The 9,816-nt window shown below is 39.5% G+C and overlaps 1 long non-coding RNA gene across 1 annotated transcript; it reads right to left on the bottom strand.

Moving 5' to 3' along the window:
* Positions 1 to 1,898: 1,898 nt before the first annotated feature.
* LOC137096623 (uncharacterized) lies at positions 1,899 to 3,731 on the bottom strand. Its single transcript, XR_010909553.1, has 2 exons — positions 3,470 to 3,731; positions 1,899 to 2,086 (listed from the first exon to the last, which is right to left on the bottom strand). It is a non-coding gene; the product is annotated as an uncharacterized lncRNA (long non-coding RNA).
* Between the last annotated feature and the right edge of the window lie 6,085 nt (positions 3,732 to 9,816).

Below are 9,816 nucleotides of genomic sequence, written 5' to 3'. Positions count from 1 at the left end.
ATAACTTCCTGAGGTGAAAGATAAATGCCACATTCCACATAAAAAAACCACCGCAAACCAATAGTAGAATATTACTTTAAAACTTAGCCTGATCCACCATACTTAAAAACAAGAGAAAACAAATTATATTTGCAGTGAAGAAAAGTTGGTGGAAATATATATTCTTTAGGTGTTACGATTAGCTCCACTGAAATCATCCTAGCCATTGCACAGCACAGGTGGGCCACCCTGTGCTGTGCATGACAACTCCCATAATCCTTCATTATTGGACATTCTGGCTGGGACTGTTCAAATCATCTTGTGCCGGATGCGGCCTTCCAAGGCCATTTACCTACTCCTGTCCTAAATTTTAGACTTAGGGTCGCCCTCAGTCTGAAATGACTTGAAGACACACAACAACATCAATACTGTATTGTTATTTCAGGTTTCACAAATACAAATAAGATATGTACAGTGTGCATAGGAATTCATTCATTTTTTTCAAACTATAGTCCAACTTCCCAACAGTTTGAGGAACCATGAACCAGCCCTCTGCTTAAAAAGGTTGAGGACTTCTGGTCTAGTGGTGGCTTGGTTGTCCACATCTTAAACTGCAATATAAAACTCCTCTGTAAAAGAAAGAAGGAAATAAATATTAGCCATATTGGAAGCAGAAGTGTCAGGTTAAGGGCACATATAGTTCATGATCCCAGATATTGGAGTATAAACCACGCAGCTCTGCAAGTCCTAATATCCTTACTTAGCAAAGACAAGGATACTTAGGACTTTATCACATGGACTTAACAGATTTGTGGAGAAGCATGAGGGTCTGTCCCTATAGCAATGGCAATAATGCTTTTCCATTTTAAATTGCTCTATGAAACTTTTACTCCTTCCCATCCCACTGTTTTCTTGAAGCGTTCTTGATCCCTTGTTGCCTGCCTTCACATTCATCACACAGGGGAAGGCTTGCCAAATCCTCTCTGTTTTCCTCCATTCTCTATCAGCTGAAAAACCTATCTTTTTCTCTTTTTTCTGCTGTCTCTGCCACCACCTCCCCAGCCAAACACTCCTCTCCATTGCTCTTTGTCTACAGCAGCTCCTTCTCACTTTGCAGCAACGAAATGGGACAGGGAAGGATACTTCCCATCCCACGTGTTTTTAGCCTTAAAGAGTGGATCAAATTGCAGCTCACAAGACGATTAGTCATTCGTGGTGGGAGCTCCCTCCTTCAGGCTCATTTCAACGTTATGTGATGGGCTCCGTGCCTCTCCATCATTGAAATGAGCCTGAAGTGTCCTTGGATGGGGAAATGTCCATGTAATGAAGTCCTTAAAACTGCAGCTCAGAAATTTTGTGGGGGAGGTTTTTATCCTTTTGGACTAAACAGGCTTTTGGAGTGATCTAGTAAGAAAGACCTATTCATTTATGTCAATATTTTCCAGTTTAGAGTGACTTTTTAAAAAGTTATACATTGGCCTTGGTGTTGGATTTAGACTCAGAAATGCTTAGAGCTAATCCTTGAATGTATGTACTTTATGTGATTATTCCATTGTAACACCACTTCTACTGCCATGGTTCCATGTTATGGAATCCTGCCATTTGTGATATGTGCAGAATTCTCTGCCAGAGAACTCTAGTGCTACAAAATTTTAAGTACCTCTGTTGGGTCTCTTTCACACCATTATAATGCTATGATTCCACTTTTACCCCCATGGCAAGAGCCAGTAGAGTCTTCAGATTTGCAATTTAGGGAGAGACATTAAGAATTCTCTGTAAGACAGCTTTACTGCCCAAACAAACTAAAAACCACAAGATTGTATAAAATATAGTTATGACAACTAAAGTACAATGTGAGGCAGCATAACTTCCTTTTTTCAAAACTTAATAAAACCCATTGTATGAATCAGAAAAAAATATATAATGTAGGCGCATACCTAAAGTTTTGTTTTACATAGTTTTGAAGATCAAATTAGGTAGGTGACGTCCCCTATTCTCCATACACTGAGTAAACCGATTTCTGGCATTTGTCTAGACTCTTGCCAGCATAGCAGGCATTATGTTGGCAATTTCTTCCTGGATGTTGATCTTCAAATCTTGTAGAGTCCTTCAACAGAAACAAGAACTCTTGACTTTGGGTTTGATATTTAACATGCTTTTTTCTATCATGGAAAACTAGAATTGATAACACAATTAAGAAAAAAATGTATTTCCATAAAATGAAAGTTTGCAAAAACACGGGATTTCAAAAAACCCCATAGAAAAAAATCACAAGGGGCCAAATCTGGAGAGCAGCCCGGCCACTCCAAATCCGCTCGAAAAGTAGACCTCAATGGCAAAAGCACGGCCCTCACTGGTCCAACGCATGATGGCGACTGAACTGTGTCAGGACAAAACTTTATACTCCCGCCTCTCGAATGAGACCACTAGCGCTCCGCTACGTCTTCAACCGACTGAATGGTGCGCATTTAAAAAAAGGCAGTTATGCTGCCTCACCCTGTACAATGATCGTACTATAACTGCACAGAATGAAAGGACCCTAAAATTTTGTAAGATGGAGTTATGGCAGTTAAACTAGTGCCAAACTGCTCTGTGTGTGCAGTGTGGCTTCAGCCTGCAGTGAAATCAATAGAACAAGTCAGTCATGACCAACCAAACAGATCTCATAAATCTCAAGCCAATCTTGTGCATCCAGCCTACAGTTGCAGTTGTACTGGATGCAACGTGCCCAAGAGATCGCCCAGGCAAGAAGCAGTAGCCAGGGTGGGAATGCAGCCATATTATATCCTGAGCGTTCGCCACAAAGCTCTTCTTCCCCTATGAATGAAATCCACTGACTCACTTCACCACTTAAACACTTTACTTAGGGGGCACGCTAATGCTGGTAATTCGGCCAGCCTGTACTGACATGACTCGTGAGTAAGAGACAACAATCCTCCCTTTTCAAAAGAGCAGTCAGCATTTTGGGTTTCTTCCATTTCTCTGGCATTACAACTTGACTTTGCAAGGTTTTTCTTTTTTATACATCTTCTGTCTCTTGACATGTTCTTAATAGAGAACATTTGAAATATTAGACCAGGAAAATGCACAGTATGGCTTTTTTTTAAACTGCAACTCATTGGCTAGGGATTTAAGTAAAAGGTGAAAGATTTATATAATCTGAAGAGAAACCAGCATATTTAAGGAATTATATACATACAAAGTCAGTTTTCAAAAAGCTCTGATTCTCTGTGATGTTCAGTTGCCTGTTAATGCTCAAGCAAGATTGTTTACTATGAAGAAGTAGGGAGAAGTGAAGATACAATTGAAAACTGTGTACAGTGTTGTTAACAGTGTCATTGTAATTAAATAAATAAGCGTCTCACAAAGCTACTAATTCCAGAATTCCACAGTATTCAGTGTGGATAAAGTCTTAGATTTTGTCTTAAAGACTACTTTTAGTCAAAGACTCTATAGGTTTGAGATCTACCTTCTTTTCCATGTGACTCACCTTTTAACAGATGGGGAATGCAGAAAGATTCCACACATCAAAAGTGCCTCTGCAACCCAGCCTCTCCTGTGCTCCTTTTATTCTTAATTCCATCCAGAAAGGTATTTTATTATCTCTGTAGCATTTTCAGGAGATGGAAGGGAGTGAAGAAAGCCACAAACATCTGCCAAGTTGCATGTGCTCAAATCTGAATCCAGATTCGGAGCATGATGGGCATCTGTGACCAGGCAGATAAGTCCAGGAGTTAGCACCATGGGTAAATGTTAACAGCTGTCCAGTGACCTGAAAGAGTTTTAGTAATGACTTTAATAAACAAAGGGTGATGTTAGAAAACAATTGTGATTAGTTGTTGCAATCGGTGAGGGAGACCACCCGGAGAAGTGCATCCCACAGCATCTCCTAGCTATAGAAGACAATCTGTTATTCACAATTCTGAATCATTTTTGTTTAAAAACAGCTTAAATTTCCTTAAATTTAAAAATGTTACCTAAGTGAAGCAGAAGAAATTAAACGTGAAGTCAATTAAATTGTTTTAAAATAATGTAACTATATCAATTCACACTTGCCAACAATCTGGTGGCTCCATTCTGAACTAGTTCATATTCCAAGAACAGCCCCATGTAAAGTATATTATGGTGCTCTAGCTAGAGGCGAAATGCTCCCTTGCCATCAATTAGGAAGTTGCTAACTGAGGTCTCTGGCATCAGCAAAGCATTGCCTTTGATCTACATTTCATTTTGTGGGGCATTAGACTTGCTAAGCAGAACCTTGCAACAGAATTACACAAGGGTGTTATTTGTGCAGTGTGTGGGGTTGCCTCTGAAAAGTGTTGAGAAACATCAATTTATGCTAAACATGGTTGCCAGAATTCTTGATCAGAGTTGGTTGAATGCAGCATCGTTCTGATATTACCAGAGTTACCAGTTCATGGAATCACCATTAAGAGACTATGAAGGCCAACTAGTCCAATCCCCTTCTGTCATGCAAGCATACAGAATCAAAGCTTCCAGCAAATGGCCATCCATCCAAGACACCACCAAGGCAGCATATTTTGCTGTCAAACGTATTTTCACTGTCAGACATAATAGTTTAAATGACACATTCTTGTTTTTAAAACCCTAAACAGTATGGAGAAGTTTTATAAATAACTAGCTGTCCCCTGCCACGTGTTGCTGTGGCCCAGTCTGTTGATCTGGACAATGGCCTTGGATGGCCTTAAGTATTTTCTGTTGGTCATGGGGGTTCTGTGTGGGAAGTTTGTCCCAGTTCTGTCGTTTGTGGGGTTCAGAATGCTCTTTGATTGTAGGTGAACTGTGAATCCCAGTTACTACAACTCCCAAATGTCAAGGTCTATTTCCCCCAAACTCCATCTGTGTTCATATTTGGGTGTATTGAGTGCTTGTGCCAAGTTTGGTCCAGATCCATCATTGTTTGAGTCCACAGTGTTCTCTGGATATAGGTGAACTACAACTCTCAAACTTAAGGTCAATGCCCACCAAACCCTTCCAGTATTTTCTGTTGGTCATGGGAGTTCTGTGTGCCATGTTTAGTTCTATTCCATCATCGGTGGAGTTCAGAATGCTCTTTGATTGTAGGTGAACTATGAATCCCAGCAACTACAACTCCCAAATGACAAAATCATCATTTTTTGAGTGATGGTCACTCCTTGTGTTGTGAGAAGTTTTGTTGTCAAATTTGGTGTGATTTTGTTCATTGGTTGTTTTGTTTTTAAGGTACTCATTATGCACAGAGAATTTTTATATATATAGACAGAGGCCAAGGAAATGTTGTTCCACATTAGCAACATTGTGACTATTTCTTGATCTTCAGTTGAAGTGGAGATAAACATCACCTTAGTGGCAGACTGACAGTACTAGCTTGGCACCCTTTTCTTGTCCTTTTTATCAAAGCATTATTATGTCACCCAGGTAACATAATTTTATCAGATTTTCAATTTGGCATTTGCACCACGTGAACATATTTCCATTCAAACCACCTTCAGATTCTTCTACTGCATGCTTTTAGAAGAATTCAGTCTTGCCTTTAGCTAAGCATTGGTTCTCTCTTCCTAATTCTGGTAGAACACATACAGTTGGGCCTCTGTAGTCATAGATTTTTGTATCTATGGATTTTATATCCAAAAGACAAACCTTGATTTTTCCATTTCATAATGTACACAATTTGTATATAGTTAGACTTGACTATTGATTTTGGCATCCATGGAGGATTGTGGAACTAAAACTCAGTGGATACCAAGGGCCCAATGTATGTACCTTAATAGAATAATACCATTTCTGCAGCCATGCATCTTTAATGTTGGTGACATGGAACAAATCCACAGTATTACTTGAATTATGCCCTTCACATTCTAAAACTCACCCTTCCTTACCAGAACCAGTCATGGCTTTGGTTTTTATCTTGATTTTATGCAAATATCATGTGGCTATTCCGAGCTACTTGTAATTAATGGGTGTGCAAGATAGGCTGTATTCAAATCAATGATTAGCCAGGAGAACATGGGAATTGGGGCTCATGAAATAGCAGCAATATATTGGTGCATGCTGCCCACTGGCTCCTACTTGCAGAAGGAACAGCTAAAGAAATTGTGCAGATTTGCTCCATGGTTTTGACATCATGTCATTCAAATGCAATACAATACAGCATATTTCCCGCTTAAAAATCTGGAAAAAAAAATCCACAGTTACTTCCTTTGGCATGAAGATGACAAGCCAGGATTGTTAATTTGTTCAAATAATGTTATAAACAAACTATTGAGTGGAGCATGTATGCTGCTCATACCCAATAAGCCAGCATTACTATAGTTCCCAGGCTTACAGTTTGTTTATTAGATTTATATTCCATCTTTCTTACAGAATGGGGTTCAAGGTAACAATTATTCCCAAACTTGTCTTATTATTACTTTAAAATGCAATCAAATTTGCAATATGGAATTACATAACACATAGAGATCCACATAGAATTCTCATTCCACAAATATTATATAAGCCAGTGTAGGAGTCCATTGTAATAGCAAGGCTACATATTTGTGTTCAGGCATTTGGAAATAAATTACACTCATTTGACTGGAACTTAGTTCTGAGGATTGATCAGTTTTCCTTTTTCTTGAGTATCTTGTTTGTTCTCTCTCAGTGTTGTGGGTGGCGCACTAACTATAGGTTCCTATATGGAAATTTTGTGTTTTATAATTAATATTTGCTCAGGAATGTTTTCTGATTAATTGGTAACCACTTTTCTGAAACCACCCATAAAATGATCCACCGGTCCATCCTGGAGAACAAAACGCTACATGTACATAGCTATGATAATCCTTAACTAGAGAGTCCTGAGAGAGTGAATGGTATAGTGATTTGAATGTTTGACACAGGAGGCTACTGTTCGAAGCTTCGCTTGGCCTCCAATGTTGTCAGTATCAATGGAGCACCACAGAACCCAGAATATTAAACATGAGCTTGCCCTCTGCTTTTGTCACACATTAGCACTAAACCAGATATCTGGAGAACTTCTGTTGAGGGACAAAATGGCACACAGTTTTCCCTAGAAGTTTCCTGAGACAGAATTCCTAAAGGGTCACTACCAACTCCTACAATTATCATCATTCCTGAATGGGTTGTTGTGGAAAGGCTAAATACCAGTGGCATCTGTATACTACACTTTTTGGGGTGGGTAGAGAGGCTTGTAAGGTACTTTTAACTTTATATTGTTGAAGATATATGTGCCATTGCAATAATTACTGGGAAGACCTAGTCTCTGAATATTAATTTACACCCAGTAACTGTATAACATATCAACCTTTCTCCACTTAGCTTCACCAGTGGCACTCAGATCACCTGCGAATCTCTCAAGGCCAGCTGCAATCAGCACTAGTTTTTTTCATGTTTATGCCACGTGTTGGGTGTTTGAGGCAAGCCTTGGCATTGGGAGTGGCATTGACAAGCCATCTCCACTCCTAGTCCAGTGTACACTGCAAGTCTTTGCTTGTCCTTGTGCATGTGCCAAGGAACAAAGGCTACCTAGATCATCTTCCGACTAGTCCCTCTTTAATATGGCACATGTTATGGAGTGAATAAGCAAGCGGGCACGAAAGCAGTAGGAAACAGGACTGAGAAGAGGGATTTTTTTTTTGGAATGTGTTTAGCTTTTCTAACTCTTTTGGGCCACATTGGTGCTCTTTGATATTCTTGAACATATGATGGCCAGGTGATTAAGCTTACTTTATGGAGCAAGCATAGGCATGCTGTTCATCCAATGAGCACTGATCTTCTGCATAAAGTTTTTGCCCTTTGTTTCCACTTCTCCATATCCTGTCCATTATATATCCTTAAGGGAGGAACAGTTGTTTTTCTTCTCTTTAGTGAAGCGAAGCTAACCACAATGCAGGTGCTATTGCCACAGGATATCTGTGTAATAAAATGTGTCCTTGATTTCTAGAGATACTACTTTTGGATGACTGGCAGTAGATTCTACAATCTCTCCCTAGCTGTACAAGGCACATTTGTATATAATATGCTCAGATTGGATTTAAATTCAGATCCAAATCTATTATGCACTCACATTGCTATGTACATGCAGGCCTGTGTGGCACCTGAATGTCCATTACTATTATATGCACTTGTGGATAGGGTTGGAGTAGCATAATAATTAGAATGCTTTACTTTGGCTAATGAGATCTGAGTTAAGATCCCCACTGAGCTATCAATGTTTTTTTCCTACCTTTTCCATTAATGAAGAATGAAGTGGTTTACATCTTATTAAAACAATTGGAAAGCAGCTGACTGATGTTCCTTTGAGCTTCTGTGAGTATTTGTAGTGTGACTGGACTCCATCAGAGGTCCCCCTTGTGCCAATGACTGCTCAAGGGAGAGGGAGATGGGATCATTGACCAGCTGTTCCCAAATGATAGGGGAAACCCCCATTATTCACAATGGCTGCTGCCCAGTAAGTGGGGATTGGGGGCAGTGTCGGATTTAGGACAAAAGAGGCTCTGTGCTAGTAGTTGGATTATGAAGCCCCTTCCTTGGGTCCTGTAGGAGGTAGTCCGGTAGGCCTACACTGCCTACTTTGTGGCATACTCTCACAGACTATCAACTTTATTATTGTATCTGGAATCATTTCTAAATGATATATTTCAAATTTGTGAACTAATACAGCTAGAAATGCATGTACTACTACACGTGCTTTGTTGTATGGGTGGAGTGAAAGTAGACAGAATAATATTTTATATAGTTCTTGAATGGTCAATGGAGACCAAGGAGAAGGTTTCTTTGGGGTAGGTGTGGCTTTATGTGTCCCTGTGCATGTATTATGAAGTAAGAGGTGGGACTGAACCTAAGGTATAGCTAGAAACTATATGACTAAAGTTGGAGGGTGTGACAACAAAGACCTCATAATTAGTGTCTACTACTTAATGGTAAACCTGAGAATTGCAGACGTAGGACAGAATGTGCATTGTGCCGATTCCTGCAAAAAAGGTTCTTGGGACTGTTCTATCTACAAGCCAATAAAAAGGCAGAAGCAAGACCTGACAACCTCCGAGGATGCCTCCCATAGATGTATGTGAAACATCAGGAGAGAATGCTTCTGGAACATGGCCATACAGTCTGGAAAACTCACAGCAAACCAGAAATAAGAACTGCCTGCCAGAGTACAAAATCCTGAAATGAAATGAATGCAGTTGCTTTATGAAGTGAAATGTTTAAACCTCCCTGTAGATTGAAATAGATGACAAACAGTCAAGCAAACAGTTTGCTGTACGCATACATGCTAAGTGATTATGACTGGCTGCAGGTATACTGGGCATTTGTTGTTATCAAAGCTGGCTTTGATTTAGAATCCCGATATCAATGAGCAATCTCCCAAGGGATCATTTTATTAGTAGTGTGGTGTCGCTTATGAATCAGTCCATTTGCAATGCAGTTTTCCACTTTCTCTTCTTTCTTCAATTTAGCCTTTTCCAATGAGTCAAGATTTCGTATGATATGATGGTTTTAGAAATATTAAGCATATGTTTAATGAAACCTCATCTGTGCAATCATCACGTGATAACATATGTGCAGGTTTTAGTTCTACGGAAGTGCTTTCTGTGCAATTGTGCCCTTGAACATGATTGTGTGTGTGGATTTTTTTGGTCATACCATATTTCTAGTTTACATAATAATAGATCAACTTCGATATCATAGCAGTTGGATGCTATTGATAGTTATATCATCTCTTTGGAATATTAGTCAATCTTGGTGCTGTCTCACTTGTAGAGATGTGCTGCCCTACCACACAGCATTTCTGCTAACATCCTCATGCTTCATTGTCTGAGTTTTGTGAGTGCAGTATTT

This window comes from Anolis sagrei, chromosome 3 (assembly GCF_037176765.1).
Source record: "Anolis sagrei isolate rAnoSag1 chromosome 3, rAnoSag1.mat, whole genome shotgun sequence".
Classification (NCBI taxonomy): Eukaryota; Metazoa; Chordata; class Lepidosauria; order Squamata; family Dactyloidae; genus Anolis; species Anolis sagrei.
The sequence above is the reverse complement of the archived record's forward strand: the minus strand, read 5'-3'. Positions and strand labels throughout refer to the sequence as shown.